Below are 16,714 nucleotides of genomic sequence, written 5' to 3' on the forward strand. Positions count from 1 at the left end.
TTAATAATATACATACACTATATGTGAACTATAAAGCAATACATGTATAATTTCGTGCATTTTAACCAGTTGACATCTCTCAACTTGTTAAAAATTTGTATATAATTAATTTATATGAACCTTTACTTCAATAATATACACATTATGTTTGTATTGCATGTGCACCTTGCTGTGTAATTATTTCAAATATGGTATTGGTGGTATTGTCGAGCACATAGTGTCCCAATTCATACCCCACTACGCAGCGGCTGAATTTGATCACGCATTCACACGTATAATTAATAACAATAATAATAAATAATGTTATGAATTCCTTACTTTTTATAGCGCCTTTCTTACTACTCGAAGCAATTTGTAAAAATAAATAAAATAACAGAAAGGAAGCCCCCCGGACACAAACCAGTGATCATTTAACTGCGAGTCAGCAATCTTACTCCTACCACCACCTCTTCCTGTTAGATACGCGCATTATAATTTTGAACACTACTTTTTTATTTTATACTGCCATAAACAACTTATATCAAAAAGGTTTTTGAAAAAGCCAATTTGAAGCAAAGAGGGTAAGTAATAACTATTTTCTTTTGTAAGTCAATCAAAAATGCTTAAGCCTTAAAAAAGTAAAGCCTGTAAAAATAAGAGACTCTTTCGCCTTGTCGACGTGAATCATCTTTAAATTAAATGCTGCCAATAAGGAATAATAGAAATCACCGCGCTGCTTTCTAACTTTGACGAACTAAAGCTTTATTGGGTGAAAAAAAATGATCGTCCATGACAGATACACTTAATCAGTGGTGTGTGCGACCCACGATTTGTGAGTTTGAGTATTTGTGTTGTGTACGCGTGTGTGTGTGGTTTTCTCAGTTTTACAATAAAAACAGACATCAGTTATTTGTGAAGCAGGAATATTCTGATCATTCTGGTCCCTGATCACTGATAAACATTCAAAAGAAACAGCGCTATTCCAGTGTTTTCCTCCATAACATCCATTCAGCAAACAGGGCTAAGTTCCTTGATGAAACAGATCGCCCTTTAATGAAATGCTGCCAATACGGAATAACAGAAATCACCGGGCGGCTTTCGGTCAATGATAAACCAGCTTCTGTTGAGGTGAAAAAATGGGAGGTACTGCGGTTGCTGTCAATGCTTCCTGGTAACTCAGCTTTTGAGAAGAATCTGTCATGGGAGGGACAAGAGGGAGCGAGTGAGACGGGTACAATGAGCCGGGGCGGGACGGAGCGAGGCGAAGAGGCGGGTATCTGTGCGAGTGTTTTAAATAATGAAAGGAAAAAAAGTGCTTTGAAATCGAGGACCCCCAACCATGAGGGCTTACGAAACAAAACGCGACAGACAGGCATATGCTACTTGTATAAAATGTGCACAATAATTACAAAAGTGTTGAAGCAATGATGAAGCGAAAGGGAGCTGCTTAACATGGGTGGCCGCATTGTGCCTGCCCATAAATCCCAACCAATGTATATATCTGAACAGATCTATCTGAACCGATGTATATATCTAAACCAATCTATTTTAACTAATATATATATATTTAAACTAATGTACATCAACCAATATAATTATCTCAACCAATGTATATATTTGAATGGATGTATTCAAACCAATGTATATATCTGAACGGATGTATCTCAACCAATGTATATATATCAGAACGGATCTATGCAAACCAATTTATATATATCTCAACCAATATATCTAAACCAATGTATATATCTGACCGGATGTATTCAAACCAATGTATATATTCAAACCAATGTATCTGAACCGATACATATATCTGAACCAATGTATATATTTACGAATATATATATATATATATATAGCAAAATACCCGCGTTTGGCAGCGGAGAAGTAAAAAGAAAAGGAAACATTTTAATAATAACGTAACATGATTGACAATGTAATTGTTTTGTCATTGTCATGAGTGTTGCTGGCATATATATATATATATGCATATATACACACACACATATACTATGGGGTGCCAAACAGGCAAATAAATTGATTTTGTGAATATATAAAGTCGGCGTCAGAATATATAAAGTCAAAACTTGAATATATAAAGTCATCGCTGGAATATGTAAAGTGAAAACTTGAATATATAAAGTCAGCATCGGAATTTATAAAGTCATTCCTGATTATATAAAGTCAACATCGGAGTATATAAACTCTTTCCTGAATATATAAAGTCAAAGTCAAAATCTATTGATTGAAACGACTCTGAACTGAACTAAGTGAACAAAAACGTATTCAGAAAAATAAATTAAAAAAACACTGTTCGGTTAATGTTTTGAAAATGATGCATTTGCCCTGCCCAGGATTGGTTCCTGCCTTGCGCCCAGTGTTGGCTGGGATTGGCTCCAGCAGAGCCCCCGTGACCCTGTGGTCGGATTCAGCGGGTTGGGAAATGGATGGATATTCCAGCGCTTACTTTATATATTCTGACGCTGACTTTATATATTGAAGTTTTGACTTTATATATTGCAGCGCTTACTTTATATATTCCAACGCTGACTTTATATATATAAGTTTTTACTTTATATATTCTAGCACTTACTATATATATTCTGAAATATTCCAACACTGTCTTTATATACTCAGGTTTTGACTTTATATATTTGGGAATGACTTTATATATTTGGAAATGACTTTATATATTCCAGCGCTGACTTTATAAATTTAAGTTTTGACTTTATATATACCGACAGTGACATTATATAATCTAGTTTTGACTTTATATAGTTAAATGTAGTCATCATTGCATAACTTTTTCTTTACCATAGAAATTTAAAGACTAAATTCAACTTCCATTCCTAACAAAGATATTTCTGGCGACTAAATAGAACCTACTTATATCCAAATTCGAGCTATTGAGCTGTCGCCTGCCTGCCTGAATAAGTCACCCTCGCTTTGCTCTTACTTTTTTACCGTTCATTTAATTATTGCTAGTGGAGGAAAAATTATAAAATGGAAGGAGGATTACACTGAGTATGGCTTTACCAAAACAATTATTGATGGCAAATCGATTATTCATAAAGCTTCAATTGGTGATCTGTTTTTCTGTGTTAACCTCATATTTTTTCATACTTCTTCTCAAACCAAGGGTGTGCGAGGGTAAAATGAATCGGGAAGCGCTGATCAATGTAATCGGTGTACCATGAAATCATGCATTGACATAAGTTCCCCTTTGCTTGTATTGCAAAGTGTGATTAAATGCATGATTTTTTAACGCGTTATGGAGCACATGCATCGAAGCTTCTCAGCTGTGCTTGTGCTAAGAAAAGGAAAGTTTTTAAAAATAACGTAACACGATTGTCAATGTAACCTTTTGTAAGTAGTGCCTGGAGGATTCAGTGTGGAGAAACTGTACAGACAGCGTGTGTATTAACTTTGGATTTTTCTGTGAGTATTTGGTGGCAGCATCACAAAGTCGCTTCCGTAACACTGCGTGGGTTAGCTGCGGAGCTCAGCTCAGAGCGAAATGAGGTGAATAGGAGGGGAGATGATGACGTGACTCCCCCACCCGCCTTAACTGTCATTCCCCCACAAACACAGTCTCTCGGAATTTGCATAAGCACAGCCCTTCACGTGCAATTTTAACTTAGTTACAAAGTGATCAAAACTCTCGTTTATATCCTGCGTGCTCTCATCAAACTTGTATTCCGCATTACCCGTGGGCATGACAAACTCCAGCGGCAGCCTGTCTATGAACTTAATTTAAACTTTAGGTTTACACCTTGCTTTGTTTCCGAAGTAGCAGCACTCATGAATATGGTTGTATATGTCATTCGCTCGCTTCTTATTGTTTCACTGCCTTCTCAATTGTATAATGCATGTTTTCTTCAGCTCTTTTTGGAGCTCTTCCTGGTTTTCTACACACTGCGTTGACAGTCAGTTCACGAGATTACGTGGGAGGTGTGATGATGTCACACGAAACTCCGCCCCCATGGCTTTCGAGCTCAACTCAATTACAGTAAATGGAGAAAAATAGCTTCCAGTTATGACCATTACACGTAGAATGAAACCTGCCCAACTTTTGTAAGGAAGCTGTAAGGAATGAGCCTGCCAAATTTCAGCCTTCTACCCACACGGGAACTTGGAGAATTAGTGATGAGTCATTGAGTGAGTCAGTGAGTCAGTCAGTCAGTGAGGACTTTGCCTTTTATTAGTATAGATATATATATATATATATATATATATATATATACATACATACAATAGAATTTATTTTTGTATAGCCCAAAATCACACAAGAAGTGCTGCAATGAGCTTTAACATCCCTGCCTCTTGACAGCCCCCCAGCCTTGACTCTCTAAGAAGACAAAAACTTCCAAAATAAAACCCTTGTAGGGAAAAAATGGAAGAAACCTTGGGAAAGGCAGTTCAAAAAGAGATCCCTTCCTAGGTAGGTTGGGCGTGCAGTGGGTGTCAAAAAAGGGTGTCAATACAATACAATACACAGATCAGAACAAATCCTCAATACAGTATAAAAATAAAAATTTTACAAGTACGGACCAGAATTTAACAGTAGATGATATCACATAATATGATTTGGATGAAGTCCTGGAGACCTCATCCATCAAGCTGCCTCCCTCATTTGGCCATTCCACAGCTGAAACATTGCTTGGCCAGCCAATCCGATGAAAGGACCCCACTACCCCACAATTCCTATGATCCTCCATCAGGGATGACTTTACCTTAGGCAGCCAAAACAACTTGACAGGTGGGCTGTGGCAGCGAGTGCCACATTTGAGTACCGAGAAGATAAACAGAATAGGTGAGGATTAGTAATAAATTATAACTATCATGTTACTTATGTTTTAGTGCTAATGACTAACAACAGAGATGCAGTCTGTACAGTTAATCAGAAGCTCTAGTCAGGATATGCTAAACTGAAGTAGTGAGTCTTCAGCCAGGATTTAAAAGCTGAGACCGAAGGGGCATCTCTTATAGTAGCAGGCAGACCATTCCACAATTTAGGGGCCCTGTAACTAAAAGCTCGACCACCAAATGTTATTTTATTAACACTAGAATTACCAGAGCCTACGAAAAAACTCGTAATTCCGTCCCACCTTAAATCGCTTCTTAAAATCGTTCACAGCTCTCCACCAGCGTCTTTTGTCATCTAAATGTGCTGATAAAAATCAGGCTGCAAGCAGCCGGCTATTCCATCCCCCCACCGACTTAGAACGTGCACAAACTTCTCTCAGCTCATGCTTTGATTGATTATCTGTGAGTGAAGTGGAGTTTTAGAGTGGAAATAATAGATCATTATTTGGAACACACACATTTCACGTGTGTTCCGTTTCTACAGTAATCCGTGTAAACACATTTTTAAAACAGAAACGTTTTTCATATTGTAGTAGTAAATGACAAAATGTAAGCATAAACTATATAATGTATGAAGCCTGAAGTCCAAATATCAAACACTTCCACAAAAGGTACAAATATAATAGAACAAGTATGCTTTTATTCAAAAATATAACTGCAGAAAAAAGCCACCTTAGCATGCCATATTGACACATACTTACTACAGCTACCATGGTAGCATAATGGTATCAGCTGCTGACTAGTAATCAAAAGGTCATGAGTTCGATCCGACATGGCTCGGTTTTGAGAAGTAACCTGCTCTTATTCTAACTATTTTAGAATAAAAACATGCATTTGATTTCAGTGTGTAACAGCCAGTAATTTATGATACTTGTAAAGGTTAGTTTTTTTTTTATTCACTTTTCATTCTCAGTCTCAGTCGTGTTCAGGATCCTTTCCTACCCCCCATCTGAGAATGCTGCTTTCACATAAAGATGCGCTGTAGCTCTGCAGCGTACTTGTGACTGCATTCTCGTACCAATGCTTGCGAACTGAAGTGCCTGCGTGCACTTTTCGTGGCATTACACGTCTATTTTTTCGAGCATGCCTGTGTCGCTCAAACACAGGAACATATGTTGGTGTACAAGAATAAAAAACAAGTGCACTTTTATTCTAGACTATAAGTGAAGAAAAAATAAAGCAAGTTACAGTAGGCGGTTGATACGACAGCTTGCGTGGTGCAATGCTAAGAACTGCTGATTTCCAATCCGTGCTATATAAAATCATCACATTCAAATATTAACAATTTCCACACACCCTTCCTACTTTCACGACATGCGTACTTGTTGCAGTGTACACATCTTTCTGTGCTATGCTTCCTATTACACTGAATGAGCACCTGGCATTGTACTTTCTTCCCTATATAAATAACATTCGAGTATAGCGCGTCTCCAAATAAATCACATTCGAGTATAGCGCGTCTCCAAATAAATCACATTTGAGTTATAGCGCATCTTTATGTAAAAACAGCATTGCCAGATTGGGGGGGGGAATCATGAACGCGACTGAGAGAATGGAACTGAATAAAAAAAAAAAGACTGAAATCAAATGTATGTTTTTGTTCTAAAATAGTTAAGTACATGCAATATTATTTGAAAACGAACAGCGTCAGATCGGGTTTGAATACACGCTGCGACGCTGAACTCCCTGTCTATCTACATAGTAATAACAGTAATTTTATTATTATATAGGAGCTTCCCTCTCTGCCTATCATATAGTGCCTTTCCTTCCTACCTATCTATATATCTATCCCCTTAGCTGTTTTTATACAGTGGTGTGAAAAACTATTTGCCCCCTTCCTGATTTCTTATTCTTTTGCATGTTTGTCACACAAAATGTTTCTGATCATCAAACACATTTAACCATTAGTCAAATATAACACAAGTAAACACAAAATGCAGTTTTTAAATGATGGTTTTTATTATTTAGGGAGAAAAAAAATCCAAACCTACATGGCCCTGTGTGAAAAAGTAATTGCCCCCTTGTTAAAAAATAACCTAAATGTGGTGTTTCAATTTCAGTAGCCACCCCCAGGCCTGATTACTGCCACACCTGTTTCAATCAAGATATCACTTAAATAGGAGCTGCCTGACACAGAGAAGTAGACCAAAAACACCTCAAAAGCTAGACATCATGCCAAGATCCAAAGAAATTCAGGAACAAATGAAAACAGAAGTAATTGAGATCTATCAGTCTGGTAAAGGTTATAAAGCCATTTCTAAAGCTTTGGGACTCCAGCGAACCACAGTGAGAGCCATTATCCACAAATGGCAAAAACATGGAACAGTGGTGAACCTTCCCAGGAGTGCCGGCCGACCAAAATTACCCCAAGAGCGCATAGACAACTCATCCGAGAGGTCACAAAAGACCCCAGGACAACGTCTAAAGAACTGCAGGCCTCACTTGCCTCAATTAAGGTCAGTGTTCACGACTCCAATATAAGAAAGAGACTGGGCAAAAACGGCCTGCATGGCAGATTTCCAAGACGCAAACCACTGTTAAGCAAAAAGAACATTAGGGCTCGTCTCAATTTTGCTAAGAAACATCTCAATGATTGCCAAGACTTTTGGGAAAATACCTTGTGGACTGATGAGACAAAAGTTGGAATGCAAATGTCCCGTTACATCTGGCGTAAAAGGAACACAGCATTTCAGAAAAAGAACATCATACCAACAGTAAAATATGGTGGTGGTAGTGTGATGGTCTGGGGTTGTTTTGCTGCTTCAGGATCTGGAAGGCTTGCTGTGATAGATGGAACCATGAATTCTACTGTCTACCAAAAAATCCTGAAGGAGAATGTCCGGCCATCTGTTCGTCAACTCAAGCTGAAGTGATCTTGGGTGCTGCAATAGGACAATGACCAAAAACACACCAGCAAATCCACCTCTGAATGGCTGAAGAAAAACAAAATGAAGACTTTGGAGTGGCCTAGTCAAAGTCCTGACCTGAATCCAATTGAGATGCTATGGCATGACCTTAAAAAGGCGGTTCATGCTAGAAAACTCTCAAATAAAGCTGAATTCTGCAAAGATGAGTGGGCCAAAATTCCTCCAGAGCGCTGTAAAAGACTCATTGCAAGTTATTGCAAACGCTTGATTGCATTTATTGCTGCTAAGGGTGGCCCAACCAGTTATTAGGTTCAGGGGGCAATTACTTTTTCACACAGGGCCATGTAGGTTTGGATTTTTTCTCCTAAATAATAAAAACCATCATTTAAAAACTGCATTTTGTGTTTACTTGTGTTATATTTGACTAATGGTTAAATGTGTTTGATGATCAGAAACATTTTGTGTGACAAACATGTAAAAGAATAAGAAATCAGGAAGGGGGCAAATAGTTTTTCACACCACTGTATATCTATTATACAGTGCCTTCCCTGTTTATTAATATATCTAGTGCCTTCTCTGCCTGATTGCATATAGCGCTGAACTTACTGCTCTGTACTATTCTGTCCTCTGCATGTCCTGGAGTACAAAAGAAACAGCACCATACAGCAACATGTGCGAACTGGCAAGATCGGGGAAAAAACACGCGGCCACTGATTACAAACCGCAAGATGAATGAAAGAGACAATATATGTAAAAACATCATCGCACTAATGCAATATGATTTGAAAACGAACAGCCTCAGATCGGGTTTGAATATGCGCAGGATCTGACGCTGTTCGTTTTCAAATCATATTGCATGTACTGTGCGTTGAAACTGCTGCACTGAATAAGCTGATTCCTTCTGTAACAGCGTCAGCGTGTATTCAAACCCGATCTGAGGCTGTTCGTTTTCAAATAATATTGCATGTACTTAACTATTTTAGAATAAAAACATACATTTGATTTCAGTCTTTTTTTTTATTCAGTTCCATTCTCTCAGTCGCGTTCACGATCACCCCCCAATCTGACAATGCTGCTTTCACATAAAGATGCGCCATAACTCAAATGTGATTTATTTGGAGACACGCTATACTCGAATGTGATTTATTTGGAGACGCGCTATACTCGAATGTTATTTATATAGGGAAAACAGTACAATGTCAGGTGCTCATTCAGTGTAATAAGAACCATAGCACAGAGAGATGTGTACACTGCAACAAGTACACATGTCGTGAATGTAGGAAGGGTGTGTGGAAATTTTTAATATTTGAATGTGATGATTTTATATAGCACGGATCGGAAATCAGCAGTTCTTAGCATTGCACCACGCAAGCTGTCGTATCAACCGCCTACTGTAACTTGCTTTATTTTTTCTTCACTTATAGTCTAGAATAAAAGTGCACTTGTTTTTTATTCTTGTACACCAACATATGTTCCTGTGTTTGAGCGACACGGGCATGCTCAAAAAAATAGACGTGTAATGCCACGAAAAGTGCACGCAGGCACTTCAGTTCGCAAGCATTGGTACGAGAATGCAGTCACAAGTACGCTGCAGAGCTACAGCGCATCTTTATGTGAAAACAGCATTCTCAGATGGGGGGTAGGGAAGGAATCTGAACACGACTGAGAGAATGAAAAGTGAATAAAAAAAAAAAAACTAACCTTTACAAGTATCATAAATTACATTGGCTGTTACACACTGAAATCAAATGCATGTTTTTATTCTAAAATAGTAAGAATAAGAGCAGTTTACTTCTCAAAAGTGAGCCATGTGGGATCGAACTCATGACCTTTTGGATACTAGTCAGTGGCTGATACCATTATGCTACCATGGTAGCTGTAGTAAATATGTGTCAATATGGCATGCTAAGGTGGCTTTTTTCTGTAGTTATATTTTTGAATAAAAGCATACTTGTTCTGTTATATTTGTACCTTTTGTGGAAGTGTTTGATATTTGGACTTCAGGCTTCATACATTATATAGTTTATGCTTACATTTTGTCATTTACTACTACAATATGAAAAACGTTTCTGTTTAAAAAATGTGTTTACATGGATTACTGTAGAAACGGAACACACGTGAAATGCGTGTGTTCCAAATAATGATCTATTATTTCCACTCTAAAACTCCACTTCACTCCCAGATAATCAATCAAGGCATGAGCTGGGAGAAGTTTGTGCACGTTCTAAGTCGGTGGGGGGATGGAATAGCCGGCTGCTTGCAGCCTGATTTTTATCAGCACATTTAGATGACAAAAGACGCTGGTGGAGAGCTGTGAACGATTTTAAGAAGCGATTTAAGGTGGGACAGAATTACGAGTTTTTTCGTAGGCTCTGGTAATTCTAGTGTTAATCCTTGGAATCATAAGCAGACCGGCATCTTGGGATGTTAATGTGCACTCTGGTTTGTAAGTCATGATAAGTTCAGACAAGTAAGGCAGACCTTGGCCATTTAATGCTTTATATGTTAACAGGAGGATTTTGAAATCTGCCCTAAACTTATCCGGGAGCCAGTGTAAGGATTTAAGAACTGGAGTTATATGTTCATATTTTCTTGTTCTTGTAATAATTTTTGCAGCAGCATTTTGGATTAACTGCAGGCTGTACAAAGAACAGTTTGAACATTCAGTGAACAACGCATTGTAGTAGTCAATTCTACTAGAAATAAATGTATGAATTAATTTCTCAGCATCCTGTTTATTTAGAAAGTTCCTTAATTTACCAACATTTTTAAGATGGAAGAAACATGATTTGGACAACTTTGTAATATGTGCTTTAAATGACATGCTAGAGTCAAAGATAACTCCTAGATTGCGGGCTGAATCAGTAAAATTAATGGTGATTCCAACTGAGTTAAATGATGACAAAATATTATCGTGATCAGCATCATTCCCTCCAACGGTTAACATCTCTGTTTTATCTGTGTTTAAAGACAAGTAGTTCTCATCCATCCACTCCTTTAATTCACTAACACAACTAATTAAAGACAACATCAGAGAAACTTCATTTGATCTAAATAGAAAGTATAACTGGGTGTCATCTGCATACGAGTGAAAATTAACATTATGCTTCCTAATGATAGATCCCAGTGGAAGCATGTAAAGTGAAAACAGTAAAGGTCCCAGTACTGAGCCCTGCGGGACACCATATTGAACTTCTGTGTATAATGATGGAGTACTGTCAGCACATTTCTGTACATACTGGAATCGATTTGATAAATAAGGACTAAACCAAGCGAGCACAGTGCCTGTAAGCCCAACATCATTTTCTAGCCTGTACTATAACCAGAATTTCTCAAATAAATTGTAATGCGTAAGGTGTGACTGAAGTTGATTGGCGACTACTTTTTCTAGTATTTTAGAGAGAAAGGGTAAATTTGAAATAGGCCTATAATTATTTAGTATGTGTCGGTTTAGGTCTGACTTTTTAAGTAATGGTTTAATGACTGACACTTTTAGTGCATCAGGTACTGTGCCATGCAATAATGAATATTGATAATGTTTAGAATAGGCGCTGCAAGAACATCCATTGCACTTTTTACTAGTTTTGTTGGCACTGGATCTAGGGAACAAGTAGTGGGTTTCATTTTAGAAATTAAAGTTAAGACTGCTCAGTTACAGGATTAAAATTACTAAAGTGCTGAATGCAATGTGAGGCAGGGTCTGCTAAGCTAGTATGCGGTTTGTGATGCTGAGATCTGGGATCTTATATTTTTAATTTTCTCATTGAAGAAGTTCATAAAATCTGTACTGCTAATATCTGTTGGTATTTTGCACTGTAGATCTGAATTCCCTTTTGTTAATTTAGCAGTTGTTCTAAACAGTACCCTAGGATTTTTATTATTGCTATCTATTATTGTATTCTCAGTGAGCTTTAAAGAGAGCTTTTTTATATTTTTATTTTTATTAACACCATCCCCACCTCTCCTGATCTGACTCTATGTAACAGTGCCAGAGTAAATTCACACCCGATCTGACGCTGTTCGTTTTCAAATAATATTGCATTAGTGCGATGATGTTTTCTGATTGGTACTATTCATGTCATAAAATGATTTCTTCAGAATATCATATATACCTACGTGTGTTTTTTTTGTTTTATTTGACATCAAACACCATAAGGTGCATACTAATTCTGCGTGAGCAGGAACACTCAATAAAATTGAATAAAAAAAATAATAAAGTGATGGGGAGATACGAAGAAGGCAGATTCACCAGCATGTGTGTGTCAGCTTTTATCCCTCCAGATCAGAGAATATCCAGTTTCATTGCCTCAAAACACTACTCACATCTAGAGTTATTCCCAGTTTCAAATAAAAACTAACAGTATCAGATCCCTAGGATGGTAGTATGTATCGCGATCGTGAGTGAGAGAATACAAGTGAAAAAAAAGGTAACTTTTACAAGTACAGTACTATAAATGTACATGGTCTGTTTCGCAAACCAAATGTCCGATTGTGGCCTCTTGATTACAAGGCAGTAAATCTTACCTCTATGCCACAGAAGGTGTTGTATCATCCTTGAACCTTTTGTGAAAGTGTTTATTTGATCTTTGGACTTCAGGCTTCATACATTCTATAGTTTATGTCTACATTTTGTAACATGTATTACTAAAATATGAAAAAGTTTCTGTTTTAACAATGTGTTTACACAGATTATTGTAGAAACGGAACACACATGAAATCCATGTGTTCCAAATAACGATCCATTATTTTCACTCTAAAACTCCAGCAGTTCACTCCCAGATAATCAAACAAGGCATGAGCTGGGAGAACTTAGTTAACGGTGTGTGACGGTGGGGGATGGAATAGCAGGCTGCTTGCAGATTGTCTTAATCGGCATATTTACAGGACAAAAGACACTGACAGAGAGGTGCGAACAGATTTAAGGTGGGCCTGATTTATGAGTTTTCTCGCAGGCTCTGGTAATTCTAGTGTTAAATGATCTAAATGGCTTTCCACAATTACGCTCGACTTACTCTAAGTATCTATAAATTTTGAAGCAGAATTACTGTACAATCTAGATTTCGCACTGTCTTTGTTTTAATCTGTGAGGGCGTTGGCAAGGGCAGAACTAAATCAAATGTAATTAAGTAGTGATCAGAAATAACTTCATTTAATGGAGTAATATTTAAATTTTGAATTTCAACTTTGTAAATTATAATTAAATCTAATGTGTGGTTATGATTATGAGTTGGACCTTTGACAATCTGACAAAATCCTACTGAATTTAACAAATAAGTAAAACATTTGCTATAAATGTCAGTTTCCACATCGATGTGTACATTAAAATCCCTCATCAGTACTATGTAATCATAATTTATTGCCTAATCAGATAAAAGGTTGCCAAATTCAGTCATGAACAATGAATATGGCCCTGGTGGTCTGTAGACTATACAATAATTGTATTAGAATCTGTTTTAATATTTAAAATGAATGCCTCAAAAGATGTAAAGTCGCCTAAATTTTTAGACGTGATTTGCATTTTGTTATAATGAATTATTCCAAGTCCTTCTCCTCGACCAGAATCTCTAGACTTATGAAGGAACGAGTATCCTCTGGTGATGCCTCAGCTAGGGGAACAGTGTCACATTTACTAAGCCAGGTTTCAGTGTGAAGACACAGATCAGATTTTGTACTTAATATAATATAATTTACCAATTTGGATTTGGTCTCGTCCGATGCGAGAGATGGACGTCTGAAGTGGAGCTCCGCTAGCAGTGGTGCTATTTTTCATATTATTTGCTTATTATTCTGAGATATCCTGTATTTATTCAACCCGAGAGGGACCGCTACAGTATATGTAAACACATATAAACATGGCCAACAAGAAGGGGGTCCGAAAGAAGCGAAGACTAAAGCTACATCCAAGCTGCGATCAGCAAGCCCTAGTTCGAGATACGGCCTCTCAGAGACAGACCTGGATCAGATGGGCGAAAGTACAGACTCCTCGACCACGGTCCGCTACATCGCCGGCTGAGAGCGAAAAAGGGAGGGAAGGTGCGATCGTGAGTGCAGATGTGGATAGCTCGCCGATTGGAGAGGATTACCTGAAACTGGAAAAGGCCGGGAGGTCCGCGGCTTCAGTTACGCAATTACGCGGGACCGAGCAGCGGGGACACCGGCTTCAGCAGAGTCTGCTGCTTCATCTACGGTACAAGAAGGCACATTTGAGCTATCTGAACTGAAAGTGTTGCTCGCTGAGCTCACGCAAGATATAAAGAAAAGCGAGAAGGCTAATGAATAGAAGGTATAATGTCAGAATTGAAGGCTTGCCAGAGAATCGAGAAAGTTTAAACCCGGTGAAATTCACAACTGAACTTTTTTCTAAAATAATCGGGGCGACTTTAAAGCAGAATCTGAGATAGCAGCGGCTTACGCACGCTGATCAAACACCGCCAGACCCGACCAAGATCTTTTATAGTCCGCTTTGAACGATTATCATTTAAGTTAGAGGTGATGGAACTCCTCAGGAAAAAAAAGGAAGATATTATATATGAAGATTGCCACATTCGCGTCTTCCCTGACTTCTCTCCAGCAACAGCTATCAAGCGCGCCGCCTTCTATAATATTAAACAGCTACGGCAAGCCAATGTCAAATACGGCCTCCTGTATCCGGCAAAACTGAAAGTGGAATGGCAGGGTCATTTCTATGTTTTCGCTAGCAAGGAGGAGGCAGAAAATGAGTTAAGAAAGCTGATCCCGGGACTATTCTGATACATAATTGTGAGTCATGGCGGTAAATGATAAAGCTAGGATTAATAATCTACTGTCTGATCTATTTGTTTTAAAATACGGGTTTTTATCAGCATATATTCTCATATTCTTATATTATTATTACTTACTTATTACTTATCATTACTTAGTATTACTAGGGCGCTAAATGTTTATGTTTTATTGTGCTTAATTACGTTTTCCTCCTCTTTTTTCTTTTCTAATTATTTCATGTGTACCCTAAATGAGACTGTTCAATATCATACCCTTGGTTTGCTGTTATTGCTATTACTGCATTAAGACTTGTTATGCTTGTTTTGGACACATCTTTAACACCATCACCTGGGTTTATTATCTGGGGATATCATCTTAATGCACTAAAATTGATGAAGATTATATGTATGTATATATATATATATATATATATATGTATGTGTATATATATATATATATATATATTAAGTGCAAAATTCTTTTCTTTTTTTTTTCTTTTTCCTCTTTTAAAGACTATATTGGTAACAGATATCTCTATCTTTTAACCTTAAAGCGCCACTGCATGGGGGCTTGATGTGCTTTGGACGTGCTCTGTCTCTGGGTATGTCAGAGGACTGGGACTGCATGAAGTGGGTTTTAGCCTCACCTGGGGAGGCAAAAAGGGAGGGTGGGGGCTAAGGGGAAGAGAAAGAGAGCAGGCTTGATCTATATCTAATCTATCATCTCAATCTTTATAATTATAACTATCAACGTAATAATAAGCTGCATGGCAACAACTCTTGGGGGAATAGGAAATTAAGACCTAAACTATTTCACTTCCAGTTAAGACTATAATATGACACCAAAAACTCAGAATCAGTGTCTCCATGATGGGACAGTTAACTTCGTAAGCTGGAATGTTAAAGGCCTGAATCACGAATTAAAGAGAAAGAAAGTACTTTCTCACCTAACAGGTCTAAATGCTAAAATAGTATTTTTACAGGAAACCCACTTACTAAGTAAGGATCAGTTCCGCTGCAAAAGACTGGACTGGCCAAATGTTCCATTCTAGTTTTACAAAGAAAACTAGAGGGGTGGGAATTCTCATACATAGAACAGTACCATTTGTAGCATCAGATGTAGTATTGGATCCTGAAGGGAGATATGTGATGGTCATGGGAGACTTATCTAACTGTAAAATGATTTTGATAAATGTTTATGCACCTAATGTTGATGATAAGGAATTTATACAAAATTTATTTGCATCCATTCCCAATCTGAACACTCATAAACTTATAATGGCTGGGGACTTTAATTGTGTTCTAAATCCACTTTTAGATAAGACTTCCTCCACAGGGGAACGCAACTAACACCGCAAAGATAATTACAAAGTTTATAACTGATCACAACTTATCAGATCCCTGGAGGTTTTAAACCCAAATTCAAGAACATATTCTTTCTACTCACCAGTACATCATTGCTACTCAAGGATTGATTACTTCTTTATAGATAATAACTTCTTGCCTAAGATTAAATCTTGTAAATACGATGCTATTGTTATTTCAGACCATGCTCCGATGATCTTGGAGCTGAAATTACTAAGCCCCATACACTCACCCCACAGATGGCGTCTCAATCCGCTTCTATTAGCTGACGAGAATTGTACTGAATTTATATCCAAACAAATTGAATTCTTTCTAGAGACAAATACATCCCCTGAGATCTCTGCAGGAATACTCTGGGAAACTCTTAAGGCCTTCTTAAGAGGACAGATTATCTCATATCTTTCCCACAGAAATAAATCCGCAAGAAAGTAGCAGAGATAAAAAGCGAAATTACTAAAATAGATGAAGAACATGCCAGACTACCAAGCGAGACTCTACATAAGAGGAGGCAGGCTCTACATTCAGAATTAAACCTCTTGACAACTAAAGAAACCGAACAACTAATTTACAAATCCAGACATCATTATTATGAACATGGAGAGAAAGCTAATAAGCTTTTAGCGCAACAAATTCACAAGCAAGATATGCAACGCAATCTCGTAATTACTAACACGAATGGAGATAAAATCATCGAACACAAAAATATAATGTACACTTTTAGAGACTACTATAAATCCCTATATACTACTGAGTTTAAAGAAGACAATATACAATCTAATGCATTTCTGGATAAATTACAGATACCACAAATTGACGCTATTAGTGTGGAGGAGCTCGATAAACCTCTGTCATTATCAGAATTACTGGATGCTATAAAGTCACTCCAAGGTGGAAAAG

Source organism: Polypterus senegalus, chromosome 8 (genome assembly GCF_016835505.1).
Source record: "Polypterus senegalus isolate Bchr_013 chromosome 8, ASM1683550v1, whole genome shotgun sequence".
Classification (NCBI taxonomy): domain Eukaryota; kingdom Metazoa; phylum Chordata; class Cladistia; order Polypteriformes; family Polypteridae; genus Polypterus; species Polypterus senegalus.